The following is a 25,908-nucleotide window of genomic DNA, read 5'->3' as shown; positions in this document are numbered from 1 at the left end:
GAGGATCAAAAATGCTCGAGTTCCCGCCCGTACGTTTTATTTCTTCGCCGCATCGTCGTCGAATCCTCGTTCGTGGGGTGCAGAGCGCGTAAAAGAGATAAAAAAAAATTGAATGAAAGAAAAATGAAAAAAAAAAAAAAAAAAAGAAACGATCGACCCGCCACTATTTCGAGACAACGTGTTGATACACCTTACCGTTGTCGCGGGAAACTAATTTTTTTTTTTTTTTTTTTCCTTCAAACCCCATCGCGGAATTCCGAAGTTTGATCACGACCCGATTAATAGTCCGTTAAGCACGTCCCGTGTAAAAATGAGTTATAGTAAAACTTTCGGATAAAAGAAGACTCGTCGAAGGATACGGAGGGGTGAGAAAGAGGGGCGGAATTACGTACGGGGAGAATGAAAAAAATGACGGAAAAAAAGTTGAATGAAATAAAATTGAAAAACTGAGGGAAAAAAAGTTTTTCGGTACACTCGGTTCGGGGGTGGGAGGGGAGGGGGGGTAGGGGAGGGGCTTATTTGAATGCGTTACGCGCAGTCTGAGACAAAAACTTTTCGATACGGTTGCAGGTTGAAATATCAATGGGGGGGGGGGGAGGGGGTCGTTGGTCGAAGAAAAGAAAATTTCCGTCTCCACGGCGACGATATGTGTGTGGCGGTGAAAATGACGAGAACTCACCTGGATCCGAAATACACGTGATATCCACCCCCCCGGATATCAGATCCTGCGGCAACGATATCCTAAGCTACTTGCAAATTTAACACCGCATGTAATGGATAACCGTTTACATTGGTTAAACGAGGCGGAACTCCATCCATCCGTTCCGTCAGTCTCGTCTTCACAGATTAATTGCATAAACCGCGTGACGCAGGTACGTGACTAGCAAACGTTACACGTAATTTACAATCCGTTTGTCTAGCCCGACCGGTACACTCTACCTGCGCCCTTCCATGGGATATCCGCGCAACTTCGCCTCCATGTGCGGTACGCTAGCGGCAGAACGAGTGCGCGGCGACATTCATTTACCTCTGCCGTATATGTATATATATATATATATATATACACGAATTTATATCTATCGATGCGCGCAACGTTGTAATTTAGCTCTCACGCTAGTAACTCCCCTCCATTGATTTCACAATGTAATTGACTAGTCGCTGTATACTGTTCACGCTGGCACGCGGCTACCGCTGCCAGGCATTTCACGTCGGAGGATTTCCCATATCCCGTATTTCGTTGCTCACAGCTGGAGTCCCGCGCTTATATGTATACCGCGTTTCCGTTTACCGCTGTTTTCACTCCTTTGACTAATTTAACTCCAATTAAATAGTCGCGATATGTCGCCCTTTTTCGTCATCCGCTCAACTGTCGTTCGCGCGGTGAAGAACAATTTCTAAAGGTATCGCGAAGGTTGGCTTCCGGTTTCGCTGTCTCTCTTGGTTACGGCCGCGAAAAAATGACGCGGGGTGGATCTCGAGAATGAGGAAGAAAAACCGACGGTGTAACGACACTCGCCGTCTCCCCGAGGTTGCCGGATATCGTCTGTCTCATTTTTAGGAATCTCGAAACGTTGAAACGTACTCGCGAGCTAAACGGAATAGCGAAGCAGCCACTCCTGCGACTATTTTCGCCAGCCATCCGCTCCGGACTTTATTGTGCCGGTGGAAAAAAGAGATCCCGGAGAAGTGGGCGGCTGATAAAAATGCGAACGGGGTTATATTCACGCGCCGATCTTTACAACCGCTGAATTTCCCCTCCCCCCTTTTTTTACTTTGGAGCGGAGCTTTTACGTTCACTGACGATGAAAAAATTTTGTAAACTCTTATCACACAGACGAGGGGTCGCGTACCGAGCTGTTGGAAATTTTCATTTCATCTCATTTTTGTCCACGTACGAGGAACTCTCGGTACCCGCGCGCGAGTAGTAGAAACTAGAAAAGTGATTGGAAACTCAAAGTTTCCGTCCCTTCTTCTCTCCTTATTCGATAACTGACAACAAGAGGGAGCGTAAAATCGACAACCGCCTTCAATATCCCGCGATGATGAGGAATCGCAGGAGAAATACAGCTATAATATATCTCTGTGCAGCTGTGCTCAACTTTCCTACTTGTCTAGCTACAATGAAACTAACTTTTCTCTATAGAAAAGCAATGGCAGCTGCAGTTTCTCGACAGTGGTTGTATGTATTATACTCCGTATAAACGATCACTTATCTCTGACTTTATCTCTCTCAGCCGTAACTTGTTCTATATTCATATTTTACAATGTACATATAACTTTTGCTAAACTATGAACTATTATCGATCCTTTTTTCCCTTCCCCATCCCCTTTCCCATCCTACTTCTTACCTCCGTTACCTCCACTTTATCACGAGTTATTAACTTGCGAGTTACGTTTGAGATATTCTGGGAATTCGTTGCCCCCCGTTACAGATGTTATACACGACCGGAGTATACATTTACGTGATTTCCTTATCCCCGTGTTAGAATCGATCGATCGCGGAGGTACCGACGCGGTGCGTGTGTCCCGAAGTTTAACGGTGCAAAGACGTATCATCAAGTTATATCGTTGGAATCAGCCGAGCCGCAGTTTTCGCGGTGGAAACAACGAGGCGCAAAGTTGTTCGGCGTCGTAGAAATCTAAGAGAAAAGCTCCGAATTTTACGTCGAACGGTGCCGCGGGGCGATCGTCGAGGACCGTTTTTTACATCGTCCTCGCGTGCGTGAGAATCGCATGACTGGCACTCCTTCCGAAAAACGAATAGAAGAGATGCATGCTACCCATTTCTGGTGAGAATTATGGGAAATATGTAATAAATATATAAGCGAGTGGGTTATTCCACATGAATATGGATCGGGGGGATTTTGGGACTAATCTGGCCCGAGCACGAGACCCTCGTGTACAAAAAGGATATTTTATATCGCATAAAGGATGTAATTACCGCCGCTCGCTCTTTTATCCCCTCTCCGAGGTTATAAGTACAAATCGCCGCGGAAATTTGCAGCGGTAGAAACTCCGGGAATATCGAAGAAAAAAATTTAAAAAAAAATCCGCGGGGGTGGAGGGGGCGCAGCGACGCCCTGCAGCGGCACGGTGCTTTTATTTACCGTTCGAAATTCCGGGTGTCCGATCGCCCGGAATTCTGAGCATTCTCATCGCTTGGTGGTGCAGAAAATTTTTGGAGATAAGCAAAAAGGGGGAACTACCGTACGACGGATAGCCTATATTGTACGTGTGATGTAAAATGAGAGTGAATGAAAAAATGAGAGAGAAGAAAAACTTGGAAAATAGCTATTTTCCGTGAGTCGTAAGTATATATACGTATAATATACGTACATGGTGCGACGTATAAAAGAGCGGAGGAGGCTACTCGCCTCGGCTCTACTTCGTCGGAGGATAATTTGCGACCCAAAGAAAAACAGAATTAAATAAAGTGAAGAGTGGGTATACAAGATATCAGCTTCCGCTGAATATGATGCCTGGCAAATTTCCTTGAACAACCGGCACCTTGTTTCCGCATCGCCAAGGGTAGGTACTCGGAGAATTATGGGTTGGAGAGGAGTAATTCTTTTATTACAGTGAGCGTTAATACAAGAAAAATTAAAGAAGAATGGCGAATAAAATTGCAGCGGCCATTTATTTCTTACGTATAATTATATTACACCTTTACCTAGCCAAGTTTTCTTCGCAATTCGTATATAGTTGTTCTCCTTTACCCTTCGAGTTTTTTTATTTCCGCCCCTCATTTTATCAACTCTCGCGGCCGGATGTATCGGCAGCTTCGGTTGCTCGATTTGTTTTTTCTCGGTGAAGATTTTGGAAAAAGGTTTTTCGAATCCGAAGTACGTATATTTTCTTTCGCATTCTTTTCAGACCTCATCCCCCCGCATTGATCTTCCTTAAAAATGATTAAATTTTTCGTCACTTCGGTGACCCAATTTACTAAGCTCACTTTACAATCTGAAATATCGTCCGGAGTTGAGCTTCCGACGCTTTTAGAACGGCAGCGACTATAGCGAGTAAAGCTAAGTGAATTGAGTAGTTGAAGAATTCTTTAAGATTTCAACGGATTCACTGTCTGTCATAATATAACCTAACCAGCCTTGCCCCCTCTCTGTAGGCTGAGAGTCTCCGTGTCTGTCGTCTTACGGTAATACTCGGAGTGTATATCTACGGTGCGGTATATCAGCTGTGAGAGTGAAAAAAAGAGAAGGGAGAGAGAGAAAAAAATAAAATAAAATAAAAAAATAAAGGAGAGGGAGTTTCGACGCCGCTCTTCTTCAAATTACATCTCCTTACGTTATCCATCCCCATTTTTGCCCGACCGTTTTCCGCGAGTTTTGAAGAGAAGATTTTCACTCCTTTCGTGCTAACGCGGAGGAGGTCCCCGAGCCGGTATACCCACTCGCTCGTCTCGTTTACGGACGATCTGAAACTTTCGAATGACGACGAGTACCGCGACGCTCGACGCCCGACGCGCGTCCTCGCGTCCTCTTTGGCTCTTCGAAAAGGAACGGGAGCGGCGAAAGAAGACTTACGGAGAGACGGAGATGAAAATAATAAGCTCCACGGTGAGGAGGAGCGAAATTTTTCCCGACGAACAAATGGAATCAGAGTAGGTACTCGGCAAATGAAATTTTATTTCGTCACCTAATTCGTGGAACTTAATTTGCTCCTTATATACTGCGACAAAAGAAATGAAAGAAGAAGGAACAGCATGAAAAAGACACAAAACTGAGAGGAAAAAAAACGTACGCGGAGAAATTTACCTATACCGCACTCGTAATTCTTATCCACGCTAAACTGACAGTGACGTTGAAACCTCCGCCGTCTTTTTCTCTCATTTATTTCGCTGTCATTTTAACAATCGAGGTTCGAAAATTCGCGTGTCCGTATCGACCCAGTCTTGTAATATTCCTGCCTTATTCGCATAATTGGACATTTGTACAAGTTGCGCATTTAAAACAGGCTCCTTCGAGTGTTCTTATGTAACGTATGAGTTTTTTTTTTTTTTTTTTTTTATAGAAAGCGACGACGAAAATCGGCGCACGTAGGGCGCGTCGGTAGCAACGGTTATAACGCGTGAATTCGTCGGGGGAAAGAAAAACCCCGCGACAAAGTTTATGCGCCATTTTTTTTTTATTCCGTCACCGAAGAGAGTGGAGGAGAATGTGAAACGAAATAAACTAAATAAATGCGATTCATTGTCGAAAGAGTCCTCGTCGCGTTATATTAATTTAATAGCAGTCACGACGCTAATGGTGCAAAACTGCAACGGGGGTTGAGCAGCTGGAACTGATGCTGAAACGGAGATTATACGAGAAAGTTTTACGATTTTTTTCCTTTTCTCTACTTTTCTCTTTTAATGCGGCGAATCATTTGCGTTTCATTTTCGAGCACATGACGTATACATTCTAGCTTTGTGAAGGAAAAGATGGGAAAAAAAAAAAAAAAAAAATAGGATGAAAAAGAAACGATACGGTTTCACCGCAGCTCTCGAGCCATGGTGTGGATCGTAACACTTGAGCTTTAAATGAAACTGAAAAGCTGTGCAAGAATACGGAGGAAAAAATTGAAACAAAAAGAAAGAAGCTTCTGAAATCTGCCTTTTTTCGCTGTCTCTCCAATTCACATTACACCGGTGATACGGCGAACACGGACTACGAGACCTTGCAAGCTTTCGCGTACCGACTGCACATGGAGGTTTGCGAGATTATTTGCAAAGGCTTCACTCTTTCATTTTTTTTTTCTTCTCTTTTCTTTTCTTTTCTTTTCTTTTTTCAACCCGACGACCTCTGCCCCGTACCAGGTTTTAACTACGACGTTAACTAGTTAACTTTTCAACTCTCATAACTTTTCTAACTTAGCAACTGACGTTATAAAATATTCGAACAATGAACTATTTAAAAGTTCTTCCCTAATACACGGGGGTCGGTAGGCGGGAGAATGTAATAATATGCATTCCCATTACCTGCAAGTGAATATCGAATATGTACAGGAAATAAAAGAACCGCCGCGAAATGAAGAGTAAAAAGAAAAGGACCGCGGGATTCTTCGTTTAATCTCGCGGATAAACAGAATTTTTCGCATTTTTTACCGTCGATCCGTTTAATTGCCCCCCAGCGGTTCGAAATTTGCGGTAACCCTCCCTTGAAGATTTAATACAAGCGAGAAGCGGCAGATCTCCGATAAAGTAGGGCAAATCCTTTACCCTCCTTCCCCCCCCCCCACCCGGTAATCCGCGTGGGCAACTTGATTTTTGCTCTATAAGCGAGTGAACACTTTACGTGACACGAACTACTTACCTCTTGTTACTGACAGCCGACTTTAATGAAATACTCTTACCCGCGATTAGACACGTTCTCCCGCTTTGAACCCTGCAGCTGCAGTTTTTCTTCCGTTATTTCGTTTTTTTTTTTCCCCTCCTCCTTCTTTGTACGTCGTATATATCTGTTGATGTTGTTCGAGTTTTTTTTTTTTTTTTTATTTTTTTCTTCAAACTTTTTTCTTTTGTTGATTACTTTTACCGCACAAATACCCCCGAGCTGCTCCGCAGCCACTCCACGGGCTTTTTCCATCGAGTCGATCTTATGCGCGCGATACTTCTTCCCTTCGATATACTATACGTTTAGGCGAGAGAGATCAGTTTCTCTAGTGCTCCAAAGTACCTTGTGAAAGAAAATTCGATAAGCCTCCTATACACGGACTACCGTGCACATTTTATGTATAAAATATTTTATATCGATACATCATCGAATTTTCATATTTAGAATAACGCCGTCGCGTCTATCGACGGTAATACGTCTGTACGCTTTTAATACCGGCGTATCCCCAGTACGCTGAACGGAGAGAAAGAAAGAAAATAAAAAAAAATAAAAAAAATAAAAAAAAAATAGAAAGAATCCCCGTGCAGAAATAATCTCATAATATTTCATTATATACTCCAAGTTATTTTTCAAATACACGTACAACCTCGGCGTACCTGTACCTTTCTCTGCTACAATGGAATACCCTTTCCGTCACAATTCACAATGCGGGGGGGCGATGCGAGTCGGAGTAAACGGATAAAGAGAGGCTGTGTATGAAAAGGGAGAGCGATGAGTCGAAACCTCTTTACAGAGAGGCCGTTTCATCGTTGCATACAGATGAAAACGACGTATCGAAATTCCATCAAATCTATATCCACACGGCGCGCGCTGCAGCGGCATGAGATTATCTGGGTAACGTTTCGACGATAGGTGTCCCAGTGGCGAATACGTTTTTGCGTAGCGTCGCTACGAGGTGTGTATATCGAGGGTACGAACGTATCGACGATAATGAACTTATCAAGTTAGTATCGCGTGGAACTTTGCCGATTCCGGTGGAACTCGAGTCCAACAGGCACCCACCCCCTCCCCCCACGGTACGAATAGCGAGAGAATAGAAATTTCGAGATAGAAGTACCCATAATATATACCGTGAGTTTCGTGTTTCGAGTTCGGAGTATGGCTGACAGAATTTAAATCAGTCTGGGCCGTAGTACGTTGAGCACGTCAAACGCCGAAGTTTATAAATCGCATTTACGGCATCCTTTGTGTTAACTATTTGCTCGCCGAACTTTGACGTGTATAACCAGCGCCTCGTGAGCAGCACGCTGATAATAAAAGGAACTCGATCCAAAACTGGGCCCAACAATCGTTCGCGATAACGAGGATAACTCACTTCAACCGATGCGCGAAACAAAAGCTGCACGTGATATCGGCGTCCGCCATCCGAAAATTCGGTGAGTGTCCTTTTTACGTACCGCCCTACAAAAAAAAAAAACAAAAAAAAAAAAAAACAAACCTGTTCCAAAAATTTTTCCACTCCATTGAAGAAGTCTATATTTTTCAAATAGTTACCCGTCACCATTTTCCAGTTTTGAGGAGTTAAAAAAAAAGCAAAAACAAAAACAAAACGTACAAGCGATATTTTTACTCCTGCAGGTATTACGGGGTGATCGGACAATTTTTTCGACACGTCATATTTCATATGTATTATTCCATGTATTCTCCATACAGTCGCGTTTTCTTCGTGTACGTATGTACGTACATATCGCATGTACTTACTTCGCGACGTATAATACACGTGGCGGAGTGTAGGGAAAAACCAAAGAAAAACCTGGAAGATTTATTCGAAATCAACGAACCAGAAACGCTCGCTGTCGAATTTGAATATTGAATAACAACGGTGTATATAGTGTACGGAACGTATAGTGCACATTACATATAGATATCGCGATCGCAAGTGAGACGTGAAATATTTATACGATGAATTTTCCATCGAACATACGTTGCTGTTTTTTGCTTCTCGGTACGCACGTGTATATACATGTGTATACATAACGTGAGAGGTTAAAAAAAAAAAACATCGCCCCTGCAGTTGCACGAAAATTTGCACTACGTGAACTTTAAAAATAAAAACAAACCGACGGTCGTCAGTCAAAACAAACAAGGAAAGAAAGAAATCGGACGAATTACGCGAGTATTCCTCGACTCTGATTATGAAAATTTCTTACGTGAAATTTGCGAGAAGCGTCAACAAGGATTACTGAAACATTCGCTTATTTCTCTGTCCTCCTCGGTTCCCACTATAAACGCGCGTTTATACACCTACGCGTGTTGAGTGTGGAATATTTTATTTGTACGTACGTCGACTTACGTACACATATATTTGCCCCGTGTATGAACCTTAAACAAGCCACCGTTACGATGACAAGAAGCAACCGGATGTCGCGTGTATACACTACCCTTAGATATACGGCGTCTGCACGGTAATTGATTCGCAGATGTAATAAACGGTGCGTCAGTTGCGCCGTACACCGTGGCGTGTGTACGTACGTACGTACGTACGTACAGCGGCGCGCTACCTACGACGACGAGTATACCGGGGTACATACGTGTAAGTATGTACACAAGCTCGGTAAACTTTGGTAAAGTACTTCCCGAACGTGTGCTGCGTATCCTAGTTAAAGGTCGACACGGTACCCACCGTGTACGGTATCCACGCCGTGACGACGACGACGAGATTCTCTTGCCAGCGAATATGCGCACTGTAAGGTTTATCATATATGTATGTATGTACGTATTATATCTGTACGTACCCCCCCGCTTAGGTCGATTGTGTGAATCCCCGAGTCTAGGATTTCTAGCGTCGTCGGCAGTCGACGTGTATAAATATTATCAATTACGTCTTGCTTAATGTAGATCGCACGTCTCTGTGATTTTTATTCGAGACACTTTTTTTTCGAGTGTTTCAATTTTTTCTCTCTCTTCTCTCTTTTTTTACTCACGTATTTCTTGCAGCGGTATACGTATACGCGCTGTATACATTAAGACTTTGTTATATTGTTTGTTTTATTCAAACGACATTTTGGAGAGGGGTTGGGGGGAGGGGATGCTGCTTTTTGATTTAGTCAACGTAAACACACTCGGGAGGTAAATATATGCACAGCTGTACGAAAAAAGAAATCGCCCGTGGAAATGAGGCGCTGTGCAGCAGAGGAAGTTGGTATTGGAATAATACGCGTTCGCGTGTGTATTTTAAATATGTATATAAAGTTCAATCGCCAGATTTATCGCACACCAATGTACGGAGAATCACATCGTGTAATTGATATCGATTTACTCTGGAGAAATTGGCTATTCTTCCGATTTTCGAAACATATTTTTGGAGGACGTTCGCTTCGAGTCATCGGAAAAAAAGAGGGAAATACATTTCTTCGGTTGATTCGTTTTACGTCCTTCTTAGATCCTGACCGTGAAGCAACAGCTCGTTTCATCATCTCATCTTCACATCCCTCTTCGCTCCATTTTTCGCCCTACTTTTTTAGCTGCGATATCCGAAATCGATAATCGCTTCTGGAATCCGGAAAAATGAAGAGAAAATAAAAAATCCATGCGGCGATAAAATCCTCCGGTCTTCTTTTTCGAATTTATTTCATTCCGAAACCTTAGCCCGGCCTGATAACCCTCGTCTCATCGATACCCGGTTTTGGGAAATCTCCACGATTCGCACCGTCCTGTTTCTGTTCGAATATTCGAACCGCTGCGTAGTTTCCAAAATTCAATACTTGTCAAACCATAGATCAGTCGAAAGTACATAAACTCGCGCGAGTTACTTCGTATCCGGATCATCTGGAGGTAAATTATCTCCAAATCTGGGTGCACCGAGCTGTTGGCAGTAACCTCGATAGGATAAGCAGTTAATTAAACTATCGGTAATGGAGCGTGAACCGATGGCTGTTGGATGGATCGAATTGGACCCGCTGAACCTACAGGTGCGTGTCTATCGAGAACGGTCGGGATGTTCGATGCAGATAAAATGCAGATAGACGAAAGGGAAAGTTACGGTGTGAATTTTCAGCGGGATAGCGTCGAGTTTATGAACGAACGGAGGCGTGTGTATCCCCGTGTACATCCGCTAAACTGGATGATTGCGTCGTAAAACGTTGAACACGCGTTCCTCTGGGTGCGTTAATTTTCCTATCCCCGAAGAAATACCCCCGACTGTACCCCGATCCTCGAATCCGCCCGTAGTTCCGCGTACCCGTCTACCTACGCGTAGCCGAGAAGAGGCGAAATTCACGGTTTGCTCCGTGGAAGATAAGCGCTTGGTAGAAATATAAAACAATTAAAGGAGAACGACTAGGTGGTACAGCCACCTGCTGTATACAGCCGGAGGATTTTCCACCTGGGAATCCAAACTCTGCCCGTCAACGACTCAACTAAGGGCCTTCGAGGTCGCATTGAAATTTCCACCCAACGAAGCTATTGTCCCGGTTTTAAAGCCGATTAGCTCGTTATTTGGCGGCATTTTTTTTCGTTTGGTTTTTTTGTTTTTTTTTTCTTCCAACGCCGTACAGGATTAAATAATTATTAATTGCAATTTCGCGTCACTCGTATGAATATCCTTTTTTTTTTTTTTTATTTTATTTCATTTTTTTCATCTTTATCACGCAGCGAGGAGAAATGGGAAACGTAATGGAAGTTTAAAACGGTAACAAAAGTAGCACCGTAAAGACCTTACGAGGCGATATTTTTCGAGTTATCGCTGCACCGTTGCGTGTATTTCACTAGACAATTTACTCGGAACAGTTTTATACAGTTGGGGAACATCGACTACGAGTCAAGGTGCACTCGGGGGTGCCACAATCTCGACTTTAACATCCCGAGCGTCGTCGCGACGCCGCATGGAAAATTGCATCACGTAGTTACATTGCGTCTATTTTAGTTCGGGGTATCTCTACAGCGGGATCGAACCGCTACCACCCATCTCCTTACCAGTCAGACATCCAATCCCATCGCGTCATCGATACGTCTTCCGTTTTACGACTGAAAAATTTCTCACCCTCCCCCCCAAAAAAAAACGGAGCGGTCGCGTTAGAGTCGAACGCGACCGTAGTTCGCGGAGACATTCCTGATGGCGTTTCGCTTCTCGTTCTATCATTTCTCGCAGATATCTTTGGCAAATGCGTTTCGTGCAACTCCGAACACCTGATAACGATCCGGAAGAGAACATGAGTCCAAACAATTCGCATAATAACGAGAAGGGAGATAGTGGAGGAGGAGAAAAAAATAAAACCAGAGGGTGAACAGAAGCGATGCGCAACTCGACCCTCGTACCGTTTGAAGAAATAAGTCAGAAAGTCTCTGTCTCCGATTTCCGGCAGTCGAAAATTGTTTTCTGGTTGGACGATTTGCATGGTAAGAGTCTTCTATACAGGGGGTAACAAACACCCCGTCGCCTAGGAAGCGACATTGCAGCAGTCAAACCCCACTAGCGTCTTCGTACATTTTCAAACTTGTTATTATTCATAGAAATAACCGCGGCTCTCTTCCCCGAATGAAAGAAAGAAAGAAAGGAAGAAAGAAGAAACTTTTCTGCCACCCGACGCGGAAAAACAAGACCAAATATTTCCATCCCACCCCCCGGAGGTTCTCCTTTTTTTTTCACTTTTGATTTCTCCTTCCCATTCCCCCCGCAGCGTCACGGTTTCTTCGCACACCGGGGGCTGCTGCGCCTGTTCGGATTTATTTAAAAATTCGAAATCGGTGATCCGATATTATGATATGATACGTCGGCCGCGTACGCGGATATTCGATGTTCAAAAGGGGGCGACCGTCACGCTTGGTTTCCCGGCTAAAGTTAGATCGTCCGCCGGTCGCTCGCACCGCGTTAATCGATACGACCGAAGTAGTCGTTGTCGTCGTCGGTACCTAGCCAAGTTATGCACAGTGGCTATGGGATGTGTACGTGGTAGTAGTAGATGTGAATGGGGACGGGGATGACGATGGACGGCGATAGCGACGTAGGTGGAGCTAGGAGGTGGCGACATTATGCTAAGTTTAGTACGTTTTCGTCCCCACGAAGACGGGCTAATCGGCGAAGCGAGCGTTCAAACTACCCTTGGTTCCGCTTCCGGTTCACCTACTCGCAAACTGCACCCAAACCTAATTTACCCTCCGGCTGCAGCGAACGGCGATCATTTCGAATCGCGCTCGGCTGTATATCGAAACGCTTTTTCTTCCCTCTTTTTCCCACTCCCTCTTTTTCGCATTCCGATATTTTCGCGCGCGTTTATAAACGCGGCGAAATTGTACCGCGCGTATCGTACGACCGCGCGATGTGCAGAGAAAAAATAGAATTCAAAAACAAGATGGACGGCAAAAAACGAGGAGAAAAAAAGAAGAATCTACGTTAATTACGGTCTATCGATCCCAGATTTGCGCTCCGGTGACTTTTACTTTTACAAAACGATGCAACGCCTGTCCATGGGAGGATAATTATTCCCCGGATGTGTATATGTACTACGTATACGTATCGGACGGTGTAACGGAAAATGGATCAACATGGTTAGAAAATCCTGTATTATTTGTATATACACGTATGTGACACCGTGTACGGGGATACCTGCCTCCCTCCCATGCGCTCAACTATTTTGCTTTATTGCTGCAATTTAAAATCAGACCGCGTGAAATCCCTGTATGTAGGAACTAGGGCATCTCCCCCACCCCTACCCCGGTACACCAATCCCGGGATGCAGGTGCCCTAAAAAGTTTGAAAAACACACGACTACCTGTCACACATTTAAATTATTCCACGATATAATATGTACAGCGATACGTTCGCGTTTCTTTCTCTTTTTATTCTTATTCCGTTTTTCGTTATACCCATGTAATACGTGTAATCCGTAAATTTCCCGCTGAATTCTCGACGCACGCGAATAAAAATGAAACACAAAATCGCCGCGTGTAACGGACGAAAAGTTTTTCGACTAATTTTCCAAAAGGAATCCTTTTTTTTTTTTCCCGTTTTTTTTCCTATTTTCCATTTCTCTCGCCCGCGTGTGTACAATGTATGTAATATACGCACGTCGATGCAAAAGGGCGACGAAGCTATGAATTTCGAAGCGAGCTTTGAGCTTTCTTTACGCACGAATAACCGCGTGATGTTGCATTGGTTTTTCGGATCTCATTCGTTCTGGTTGTTCTGCCGTGTGATGGTTCGCCGTGGCAGGAGCCAGCGGACCACGGATCGCTCATTCCCCCTTCCGATTCCCAACCCCCCCGCGTCGGGGTCAATCGAGCATCGACGAAATTCTCCGCGAGTCCCACTTCGCCGTATACATATAGTATATATACATATATATATATATATGATCGCAAAAACCGAGGAGAAAAAAAAAAAAAGTGAAGGAAAAAGAAGAAACTCCGGCAACCCGGAGATACCCAGGCTCCGCTCGATTTTATACGTCAGCTGCATTAAGTCGAGTAGCGAATCAGACTTTCGGTCAATATGTATCCGCATAACAAGTAAATCGTAAAACGTACGCTTATAATAATAACAACAATGACGTTATGACGGTAACGAAGCATTTCTATTCCCATCCACTTATCGCGGTTGATGTTTCACCGCCGCCTCGCCGGAAGGAAAAAAGATTTTTTTTTCGAAGCGAAGTACGTTTGGTTTTGTGAGCGCGAAATTTGGAAAATTCAAAAATCTTTGCAGTGGTGGGAAAAATTTCAGGTACGGCGATATCGAATGGGTGTCGCAATGCGGCCGATAGTGGCTGCATGTAAAAGAGCTGCTGACACGTCAGCAAAAATTGCTTCAGCTCGGCCGCGTACGTACGTACGATCGTAGAGAGAGAGAAAAGCACCCTCGAACCGACGCGACGGGGAGGAGAAAAGCGGAGGAACGGATACGTCGCGCGGATGGAAGAAGTGGGGGAAAATGAAAAAGGAAAGGGCGAAGACACCGATGCGGCGTCGGATGGCCCGAGTTGGTCGAGTCGCCGATGCTAGATTACCGAGACCATTCATTAAGGTGGGTCGTCGAGAGCCTTCGGATCCTCCGTTAAAACCTCATTAATATCCACACGCTATTACCGACCAACTCGAAACCAACTTGATCAACTAATTTATTCCATCCGCCAAGTTTGCCACACATTTTGTTTTCGCTTTACTTACCCTGAGTGTATATATATACATATAGATCTTGTACATGCCTCGATGCAACATACTGTCGACGTTCGCTGCAGCGACTTGCGATGGCTCCTCCGCGGTATAAATATTTGATTTTCATTTACATACAACGCGTGTATATTTTACAGTGAATTTTATCTATCCCATCGAGAATCTACTACATAATCCGCGTTCATATTATTTATTATATTCTCCGTCGTCCGGCGCACCTTTTCTGAAAATAGAAAGAATTTTTCCTCCTTCAAGGCGGACGGAAATCTCCGATGGAAACGCGGAGAATCGGGGATACAGGGTGAAGGCATTCGTTTCTCTCTAATCATTGGAGAGATCTGATTGGCGAGAAGAACGCATATATATAGCTAAAACTGTTTTCTTAGAACCCTCTGACCCGTGGCACGCGAAACCTGAATCAGGTGTGGTCATCCACCCCCGCCCCCCCGGCCCTTCCGACCGTGTTTATCAGGCTAATTCAAAAGCTGAAAACCCAACGATATATACGTACGCGACGTACGAGCTAAATTTCTGGGGCAATTAGGTAAATTCCGGGGCATTTATGTAGCTGGGATTAGTAAGGTGGTAAATCTCATGAATGTATTCACATGTAATATGAACTGCTAGGTGGGACCGGCGGGTAGGTAAATCTTCAGGTCGTTACGTACGCCGCCTCGCCTCGCCTCGCCTCGCCTTGGCTCATCTTGATAATCGGTAGGATTTGAAATTATTAGTACCGCGAACCTTTGTCGTTGTTCCGAATGGTGGCCGAGTGTATGTATATAAGGTGCACGGCGGTACGACGTGGAAAATCGAGGCGAGGGCTCGAGGCTGGATCGTTGGGATAGGAAGGAAAACGTTCGGATATCCCGCGGAATATTCGGATTCTCGCGTTACGTCTATCGACTATAACCAGATACAGCGGATCCTCCGTGCCCCCGGCCCGTCCGGGCCGCGATCGCCCTATCTGCTAGATTTAACCCCGTGGAATGACGACTTTGACAAGATTTCAACCGCGCTTACGTTCCACGGGGTTCAGAGATCCTCCGACGACGACGGAATTAGATTGGTCCTCTCGGGTCCTTCGACCCCCCGATTTCCAAGTTAGCAACGAAATTCAGGCGCTCGATTCTCGCCAACGTGCGTTTCGCCAACGACGCCGCTCGACCCCGAACTCACGAGTTTCGAATTCTCAGGCCGATAATCGTCGACGTTCTTTTTTTTTTTCACGCGGAAAAGAAGCAACTTTTCCGAACCCCGAACGCGAATGTATCGGACGCGCGCGTGATTTTACTTTCTCGCGACGTTTCAATGTTCCAATAATCACGCGATCTTTGCTCGAGCTATTTCGCATCTCCTGATTTCGATTTGAAAAAAGAGAAATGGATAGAAATCGTTGTGAATACCGAACCTTGAATATTTGTTGTTTTTTTTTTTTTTTTGTCTGCGCGGAGCATCGGTTACGTTCGACGAAACGGAGGTGAATGGGAATAAAACGAATGAGGAATAATCATCACCGGGGGCAACAATGAGCCCGCATGGCGTCTCGGTGGACGTATGGTTGTAGGCGGTACGCGACGGTATATAGTTACATATCTACATATACTACGGAGGGTATAAATTCTAGGGAAAACCGAGCGCTCAATGCGCATTCATCAAACCGCGTAGCTTTATTTAAATTCTGGAAAAGACGAATAAATTTCCCTCGAAATGAGTTATCTCCTGGAAGCGCGACCGCGAGGCTAGAATGGCGAAGCTATAGAAGCTACCCGTCGTACGGATGATACTGAACTTCTCTAGAATCTCGCGGTTCGAATTCCCATGTATTGGTGTAACCCGTGAGCTGACTGTACGTGCACACCTGACGCAACACCGTCTCACACCACATTTATTACGCTCAGACGTGTGCGTCGTTGCATAGCCGCGGAAAAGAAGTAACCGCGCGGTTATAGGCGCGGCGGCAGTCGATAGCAGCAGTATCGGAGCGGAGAGGAATTATTCGCGGCGGTCTGAGCGAGCCACTTTAAGAAAGTGGAATGGAAGAATTAATTCTCTTCTTATTTTCAAATCTGGAAAGCGTTGTGTGGCCGGATGGAAGAATTTGATAAAACTATCGCGGTATCGACTATATCCCCGGCTCTCCTATACGTAGACGTAAAAATGTATGCACACACATATACGTACGTATGCACGCACAGACACGCGCTGACTCCCGGAATATTTTACTCCCCGAAATTTATCGGCGAAGACGACGCGGAGGAAGAAGCTTGCGGAAGTCGCTTTTAAAAATGGTCCGGGGTTATTGGACACTTGTCTACTTCACCGCGTGACACTTGTTCGAGTCCATTTAAAGATCTCGCCTCGAGATACGACTTAAAATATCGTTAAAAGGCGCCCCTCGATCTCGTACCAGTTGCATGTGACGTTTTTTCTTTTTATTCCACCTTTTTTTCGTTCTTCAACGGCAGGTAAGGACTAACGGTGGAAACTGGTCGGCGTATACGCTAACTCGGAGGCGATTAGATAAGATCTTTCGGGGTTGTAAATTCATTTTAGTTTTATTTTTTTTATTGTTTTTATTTTTTTTTCACATTATTTTCCGTTTTTAGGGAAGCCGAAATCACCCGCCAATTTTACCGGTGTAAATAACAGCTAGGAAGGACATGGGCGAGAAAGCCTGTCGACACGCGATCAGTCAACGAGACGGTTTATTAGGTGGGACGTACGCGGCAGAAGGAAGGAACGGAAAAAAAGTGGAAATCGCGGAGAGGGTGTTGCCGCGTTTGGTAGAACATCTCGTTTCGTTAAAAAATACTTCAACTTTCATCGCATGTTCGGGCTCACTCGTTTATTCGTGTCTCGAACAAAGGGAGAAATTTAGGTTCGAAAGTTCTGATAATTGGCGAGATATGGCCTCCATGACCCGGTAGTTGTATTACTCGCCTGGCAAACAAACTAAATGAAAAAACAAAAACGAGGGAATCGTAGACGTAAAAAAGAGAATACACTCGTAGATTCGCAGGTGATTCGGTTCGCTCGTATTCCCCGAGTCGATTTCAATCCGAGCGTCACAATTCTCGAGGTGAGCTATATACGTATGTAATTCTGTACAAGTTCATATACGTGTACACAGTTTTACGCGTGTTTTCGGTCGTTGGCGAGAGGCGGTCCGCTCGGGGGTGGGGGGGGGTGGGGCTGAAATATTTTCATAATGTTCGCTTAGGTTGACGTAACTGGCGATGCGGGCAATTTCCCTAAGAGCTACTTCACTTTGAAATACGCCTGCCATTTTCTTGGGATGAAAAACAAAACACTATCTATGCTAATGGCGGCATGACTGCATATACGGTAACGCCGGTACGGATATATGTAATATCTTTCCATACTCGCACGTAAGATTGTATGTATGGAAGGAAAAAAAGGCGACTCTGTTTTTGCCCGATTTCCAAAAAATCTCGCGACGTTCTCGCCTTTTACGCGATTTTTTTCCCGCTCTGTTACTTTATATTTCATATTTCGTGCGCTCTTTTGTTTGTTTTTTTTCTCGTCGCGAAACGCGGAACGTCGTCTTATATGTATATATAGCAGAGAGCGGAAACACAACCCCCTTTCTTTGCACCATCGTCAAGACTCGCGGTTAAGTTATTTCTCTATGGTACTCATCCGCTCGGTTTATACCGTTATGCATTCAAACTTTCCGTCTTACTCGTCTTCGCACTTTTCCGGAACCCCCCTGCTTGGCGCGGCTCTTTGCAGCGGAGTCGGACAGTTCTTTCCTTGTAGCCGGGCCGCGTACCGGTGAAAAGTTTTTTGGAGGCGTCAAGTTCTGAGTGGTAAGTGGTTAAACTTGTAAGTTTAATCTTGCCCTTAATATACAAGCTACGCCGAGGCGAACGGCTCCGGATCGTTGACGTTATAATTTATACCCTGCACCTCCACCTCGGACCACCTCCGCGAGGGCTCCCGATATTCGTCGCGGTCTTTCGTCGAAGATTTTTGCCCCGCGGCGGCTGAGAGTGCTCGAATTATAATCCCCGACGATATCTCGTTTGATCGATTACCGGGAGATGAATAAAATAATTAAATCGAACGACAAAGAGAGGGAAATAAATTTCTTTCGGCTTAGGTACACCGGGAGATTCGAGGCCGTTATTACGGGTAAGAATATCAGGGAGAGGTGCCACCTTTGCCAGAGGTATTCCTTATTTCAATGCGCATTTATTTCCGGTGAGCTAAGAAATTCGAAACGCGGTAGGTGGTACGCTTCGAGATCTATTTTGCAATTCAAATTTTAACGCGCGCACGTTCAAAGCAAACAACGTGTATATTCGGCCTCCAGTCAAGTTCAACAAGGCCAATTTACCGGTCGGGGCTTCCAAAGAGACCGAATTTCACGGCTACGGAAAACCCACTCGCGATCCCCCCCGCGTAACGCGACGACCAGATATCAAACGGCGTAGAGAAATCTCGATAATGAATCGAAGCGATTCGCATAGATTTATCGAATATATGTTCTATCAATCGAGCGACTCCGGCGGTTGGACTCCACGGGGATAACCCTTACATGTGTCGAGCGATAAAATTGAACAACGTGTGCCGGGCCAAGAATTTAACGCGGCGATTTCCGCAGCATCATCGGAACGATTATTGCTTCATTGTTTCGATACAAAGCAAAGGCTGAGACCGCGCGTTTCCCCCCCACTACACAAAATAACACCCCTATCGCGTCGCGCGCCCTCGCGTCTTCGTCGCGTCCGTCCCTCGCCCTCGTCCTCGGGGACCGCAATCTTCGAAGCTCCCGCGTATTTCCGCTAACGACATGATTATTGCGGACCCGGGATCCTATCGAATCGACTCTAATCAGTGTAGAGATGAAAGCGACAGTCTGCTACCTGAGACCGGATCATCTCCTCGTCGGATTTCAAAGTCGAATTCAAAACGGACCCACCCTTTCCAACGATAAACAAGATCAGTTTCGTCCCAAGGTTGTACCAACAAGTTCCACGAACTTGATATACATTTTTGGAAGTCTTGTTTTTTTGTTTTTAAATTATTTTGCGTCGAGATCGACGATCGGAGGGAAAGAATCGCGATCGAGGTGGTCGACGTGAAAGAAAAGCGATTGGATCGTGTAAGCCGGTGCAGCAACGGCAACGGCCGCTCGACCTTCGCACGACGTAGGAATCGTACACGATGTATCCGCCTTGCAAGGGATACATTAATCAACCCAATTAATTACGAAATGCCTGAGTAAGTTACGTGAACTTTAGCAGGCCACGTTCTGCGGTTAAGAGCTCGATATATCATGGCCGCGCTCGCCTGCCTGACCACTTCAAGTTCCGAACATTCGTAAGTAATTGATCGCCGGGATTAGCTCTTGCCCACCAACAATTTCATCTGTCTTATTTTGTACAACTGCAATCGTCTCGGCGCGAAATTGCAGAGCTTCTTAGACAGGGAAAAACGGCCCTTCGAAACACCCCGGGTTACGTACAACCGTCCCCTTATCTTTCGGGACCTCGTACGGCGAAATTTGCAGACTTGACGCCGCGAAAAAAAAAACAAAAAACAAAAGAATAACGGTGTGCGTATTTTATCAAAATTTACACGACGAGTCGCAAGATTTTCCGAAGCGGTATTCCGACTGAATTGAGAATCGGCGTCGTCCGTCCTTCGAATTTCCATCAACCCGCGCCAGATTTTACGTAATCTCCGCTGATCTGATATACCGCAGAGTCCATAGAATCGGACAGGGGAACTGTTCATTGTCAGCTCAGGGCATGGTATTTACGCGGATCACACGGACCGGTGGACGGTAGCAAAGCCCTACATTGTTTGCTCCCTTAAACCACATCGTACTCAACCTAATTATACGCGTTGCAGCCGATAAGTCGACGAGTCCGTATCAGAGGTGGATGAATTCACGTGTCCACATACCTCCTCCGTACGTAGCAGCTGTGCCCCACTTCGTTCACGAGCTTGAAATATTAATTCCGTCCACTTCGTTTCTCTCTTTCCTACTCCTCATATTTTTTTTTCCTCTCGTTTCTCCACCTTCCCCAAGTATACGACGTCGATATAAAGTAGGTACGCATCTGTATACATACATATACATACATATATGTACACGATACACGAAACGTTCGTTTGACCCGCGAGGGGTGTAGCCTCAAGGTTTAATGGGAAAACTTTCTTTTTTGCTAGCGAGCTTTTGTATATATAATTCAGGAAACCGAGGTAAGAATAGAGGTTACGCCTGCATACGCTATACGACCCGGTACGATGACGAGTATATCCCGCTTCCTGAAAAGCACCGCTAAGGAGGATGGGGCGATAAGGAAGGAGAGAAATAACTTGAAATAAAAATGAGAGGAAAAAAAAAGAAGTGACTGAAAGCGAGTCAAATACCCTCGAGTTTCTCGGCTGGTGCACACGATGAGTAGTAGGTGGGATGCGCCTACGTGAAATTACGGTACACGGGGTGCCGGAAATTGCCGCTGCACTTCTCAGCGGTATTTTTCTTTAACGAAAATATATCACCCCTTTTTTCGTGGGGGTGGAAAACAAGTTGAAAGGTGTGTTTTTGTCAGATCGAGACATTCTTCGGGTTTCTCTTTATTCGTTTCGTTCTCTTTAGGTAGGAGAGGGTCGTGACCCCCTTTGGTCGAGACAAGATGGAGATCGGAAGCGAAATTTGAAAATTCCAACGCCTCGCGTGATTCCCCTTCAACTTGCATCCGATATGCCTTTTTCGACTCCGGTGGGAATCGCGGGCGAATATACAGCGAAGATAATACCAGTTCGCGGTCGGCGCGCGGTGGAATAAAAGAACGGTGAAAAAGACAGTTGCAGCGAAGCTGTCGGCGTAAATCGTGATAAGAATAAAAGGAAAGCGGTCCGAAAACCCTTATTCAAGTGCACGTTTCGAAGCTGCTGGCTCCTGCCGGTGCAGTCGGTGTTGCTGGTAACCGGCACTTCTACCTTTTGGGCAGCAGCAGCCAGCGCTGTAAACGACCCGTGAGAACAACCGTACGAAACTATAGCCCCTGGGTGGTTTCCATCCGCGTGTACACCCGTATACTGTATTCCGCAGTTCTTTTCTACCCGACAAAGTTACTCGCTCCAAGTGGCGTTTGCTTCTCCCTCCGTTCCGCGGCGATGTTACGCCGTTATACGGTAAACCGAAAAGATAACGGCCGGCGAAACGACGGAGAAAATTCACGGCGGTATATATAAATTAGGAGAAATATTTGTAGCGATATAATTTCGCATCGCCGATGTCTCGTCGTAATCGTCTAGCGCGACGCCTCGACTCGAGATCCGGACGGGCGTACGCCCGCATCCGTCAGAAATTAATTTTCCGAGTCTTCGTTGATCTCGCTGGTGCCAAAATTTGAAACTATGTATTTCGAATTCGCGTTGGCAGCCAGCGAGCGGAGGCGCGTCAACTTTGGGTTTAGGGGTCGTCGTCAACACGGTAGGTAGGTACACCGATGAATGAACCCAGGCCGCCCTGCGCCTCTCCATCGTTATATTGTAGAACCCGCGAAAACTTGAGCTAATTGCTAGAAGCTCGGGTGGAGCGCGTTGAACGTGACTTTAATATTAACGCGTTATCAATGCCGCTTTTTATACCCGTTTAACGTCACGTCGGGGGTTCGGAGCTTTTCAAAGTCAGGTCAACGCGGTGACTCCGCTCCCATCGTAGCCTTGAATTCCGCCTCGCCTCTTAACGTAAGACTTTTTTTGTTCCAAAAATTTTTTCTATTCTGGGATCGGAGTAGAAGAAAAATTCCCGCCCCCTCTACCCCCATCGAGTCTCACCGCGGTTTCGAGCAATTATGGCTAATTTCACGACGAACGAAACGTCCGTTACACGTATCTCCTTTCCCCCCCCCGCCCCGTATATTATATTTTAACACGTATTCGCCGGGAGCCGATATTATTTTTCCCATTAATCAATACGTCGTAAAAAGCTGCTACCTCGCGAATATAGTGACAAGTAGTCTAGCGGGTAGAGGTATCGAAACTTGCCCTTGAATTATGAGTCTGGTTCGCTTTTTTTTTTTATCTCGTCTGGAAGGTAGATTCGCTCGTCCGGATTCGAATTTATCGAATATTGGATAAGATTATGTTGATTGGTAATTTTGTTGTACGGATGCCCGGATTACTTCGAACGAGATTATTACGCTTTGAGTTTTGTTTCGAAGTCGAGCGAATTCTGCTCGCGTTCTTCAGGTACCAAAAATAAATCCAATCTGATCGCCGCGGTTATCGAGGGGTATAAACACCGCAACCCCCCCCCCCCCCTCCCCCCTCCCCCGGACCGACCCTCTTCGAATTTTCCAGAATTCATTCGTCGGTACGAAATAATGTACAACTACCTACGCTGACGCGTATGAAAATACTTCGGATCGGAGTGCGCGTATAATGTACCCGCCTGCGCAACCTTTGATGATACGATCAGAGGCTTATCACGCGAATCACTTTTCTCGAGAGAGAGAGATTATTATTTCACCGGTATAAATTCTTCTCTTTTCTTTTTTCTCTCCTCACTCCTCTCGTTATCGTTTGGAATATTTCGAGCACCCCCTACCACCCCTGCCGAGTATAAGCCGAGAGAGATTGTTAAAATTTGCTTCGGGTACGGCCGGCTATCTTCTGACAAAAGAAAGAAGCAAAGTTTCTCTTTACCGTATAAGTATACCTATACCACCTGTTCTTGTTTTATTTTACTTCGTTTAAATTTGTTCTCAGCTTTTCGGTTTTCCGTTGAAACGAATGCGGAGCTTAGGAAATCCCGGGGAATAGATGTACCGTTGTTTATAGCTCTCTAGGTTTTTCGTTTGTTTTTTAACGCGACTTTATAGGACCCCATAAGCACAGCCACTACAACGAAATAACGTAACAGCTCGTTCTCCGCGAGTCTCTATCACAATCACGCCTGTCTACGAGGAAATAACTTCAGCTCTTTACTTGGTTTTTTCTTTTCTTTTTTTTTGTTTTTTTTTTCTTTACTCATTTCAACCGGTGTTGCACTCGTTCCATTATCCGATGCGATGCGTTTCTCTTTTCATTCCCTCACTTCTTACTCGTCGTTAAAACTTTTTCAACTAAATATTGACCGATGGTCAGCGCGAAATGTGTCGAGATCCTTGGGGGCGATTCTTTGGTTTGACACGTCGTTGACGCGCGTTCTGCCTAAATGTACCCGCGTCGCTTCGGGACACGGTGAGTGTATTTTGAAAAAAAAATAAAGACACAGTGAGAAAGAGAGAGGGTGATTCGTGAAGTGGAGAGTCGGAGGCGTCGTGATGCCCGGTGACGCCTGGCGCCGCCTCCTCTGCTGTCTGCCGGCGCAGGATAAATCATATCGCATACCTACCCAAGCCCTTGAAATATCGACGTTTTATGTAGCTAAGTTTTCTGAGCATAAGAACTACATAAATCACCCTACACACGTTGGCCCACATCGCTATGTTCGGCACACGAACGACTTCCTTCTCAGGAATAGAGAGCGGCGGAATAAGAAGCGTTCGGCGTGGGTGTCGATCGAGCCCCGAAACGCGAGCGACGCCCGGAGTCCGAAAGAAAGAAAAAAAGAATAATCCGCGAGCTCCGTTGGTTGTTCATCTGGTTTCACGGAGTTTGGTCGGTCGAGGAGATCGTTTTCGGGGGGGATTTTTTTCGCGCCGAAACGATTCGAAAGGCTTAACCCGTATTATATTCGATGCCCGGTGCAGCAGCTCGGGGGTACAGTTAACTTTTCAACGTGACCTCGAGCTAAATCTCTTACTTGGGACAATTAGCAGTTGAATTTTCCTTTATAAGCGGTGCGGTGGTGCGGGGTTGGGTAACTACTCGCCGATTCCGTTTCTTTGTTTAAATAATTATTCAACGTTCTCAGAAAAACCTTCTTTTCACGCAATCGCGTATTATTCAAGTTGAAGGAACGAGACGAGACGAGACGAGAGAGAGGGAAAAAAAAGAAAGGAGAAACGGAAGAATAAAGAAAATAAAACTGAACAAGTACGAAAAATCTAACAAAAGAAGAACGCTCGAAAGTAAAGAGAAAGTATCACGAAGAAGTATAATTCGAGGGAAAAAAGTTTGATAAATAAATTTTCAGTTACGGAAAAAAATGAAATGAAATGAAATGGAGAAAAAAAGGCACTCGGGATCATTAGAAGTACATCGCGCGCACGTACGTACGGTGGATAGTTTGAGCCAATGAGCCCCGGTTATGAGCGAGGGTTGAGATACGTTTAATTGCATTAGCACGCGAGTTATAGCTTACACCGCGCGTCCGTGCAGTTCAAACTTTTCCGTTATAATTTATAATAGGATGCAAAATCTTATTCTACTTAACTTTAATTGAAAAATCTTGATAAGTCTTGGAAAGTTTACAAGTACTTGCAATTACGGAGTTTCCCCGTCCATGCGGGACCCGCGCGTTGCACATAAGCGTCACCCGAGTACCTACAACCGACCGCAAACCGCGACGTCTTAACGGATCGATATACATCTCCAACTTTATATCTGTATACCTCTGTGTGTGTGTGTGTGTGTGTGTGTGTGTGTTATACGTCTAATTTCTAGACGAACTCCCGCGAACACTTGACCGAGGCACCGAAAGCCTCGAAACTTTCGACGTACTTGGAACGCGTCGTGGCGTCGATAATGAATTCAAACACACGGCGAATAAAAAGCCAACAAAACAAATAGATCAAGAGTCTACGGTTTCGACGACACCATATTTCGTCGTTCCGTCGTTGTTTTTTTTTTTCACTTGTTTTTTCTTCACGGGACTCTAATATCCGAGTAAATTGCGGTACACTATAGAGAACGGGGTTCGGGGTACAGGTGAAGGGTAGGGTAGGGGAGCTTTTATCCCCAGTCTGTAAATGTCGGGGATTTCGAGTCCCGGATGATCAATTCGTGTCCCGTATTCGACCGGTGTTCGCCATTAAAATTTCATGGGCCAGGTGGTTCGCGATTGCCGGAACGACGATCGCGTTTTCTTTTCTTTACACGTTTCTTGACCCTAAATTGGTAAGATTGTGACCGCGATCGTGTCGCGAGTAGGTTGTCGTGTATACAGTAAACTCGAGGGGGGGCGCGTTACACATTCCGGAAGTGTGTTACGAACGCGTGGAACGAAAAAAATTATTGGAAAGATTTTCGAACCCTGGAACGCTTCGTCGATCCTCCGAAAACGGATTTTGCAATATAATCGAAACCGGCGATGAGAGACATTTGAACATCACTGGTGGATGCAGGCTGTTGTAAGTGCAGTATTCGATTCTACTACGTATTTCGCAGCGGTAGCGATTTTCGACCCGATTGCGGCCACCGGCTAATGGACTGATGGGTTTTTGTTCGACCGTCGAACGCGGGATGTACGAAGAAAATA

General features: G+C 45.3%; 1 long non-coding RNA gene across 1 annotated transcript in view; it reads left to right on the top strand.

Moving 5' to 3' along the window:
- Positions 1 to 7,394: 7,394 nt before the first annotated feature.
- LOC125500687 overlaps positions 7,395 to 25,908 on the top strand; it is a 46,317-nt gene continuing 27,803 nt past the window's right edge. Inside the window, exon 1 of the long non-coding RNA XR_007278137.1 lies at positions 7,395 to 7,762. This is a non-coding gene — a long non-coding RNA (uncharacterized LOC125500687). The remainder of the gene's footprint in view (positions 7,763 to 25,908) is intronic.

The sequence above is a fragment of the Athalia rosae genome, chromosome 4 (assembly GCF_917208135.1).
Source record: "Athalia rosae chromosome 4, iyAthRosa1.1, whole genome shotgun sequence".
Lineage (NCBI taxonomy): Eukaryota > Metazoa > Arthropoda > Insecta > Hymenoptera > Athaliidae > Athalia > Athalia rosae.
The sequence above is the reverse complement of the archived record's forward strand: the minus strand, read 5'-3'. Positions and strand labels throughout refer to the sequence as shown.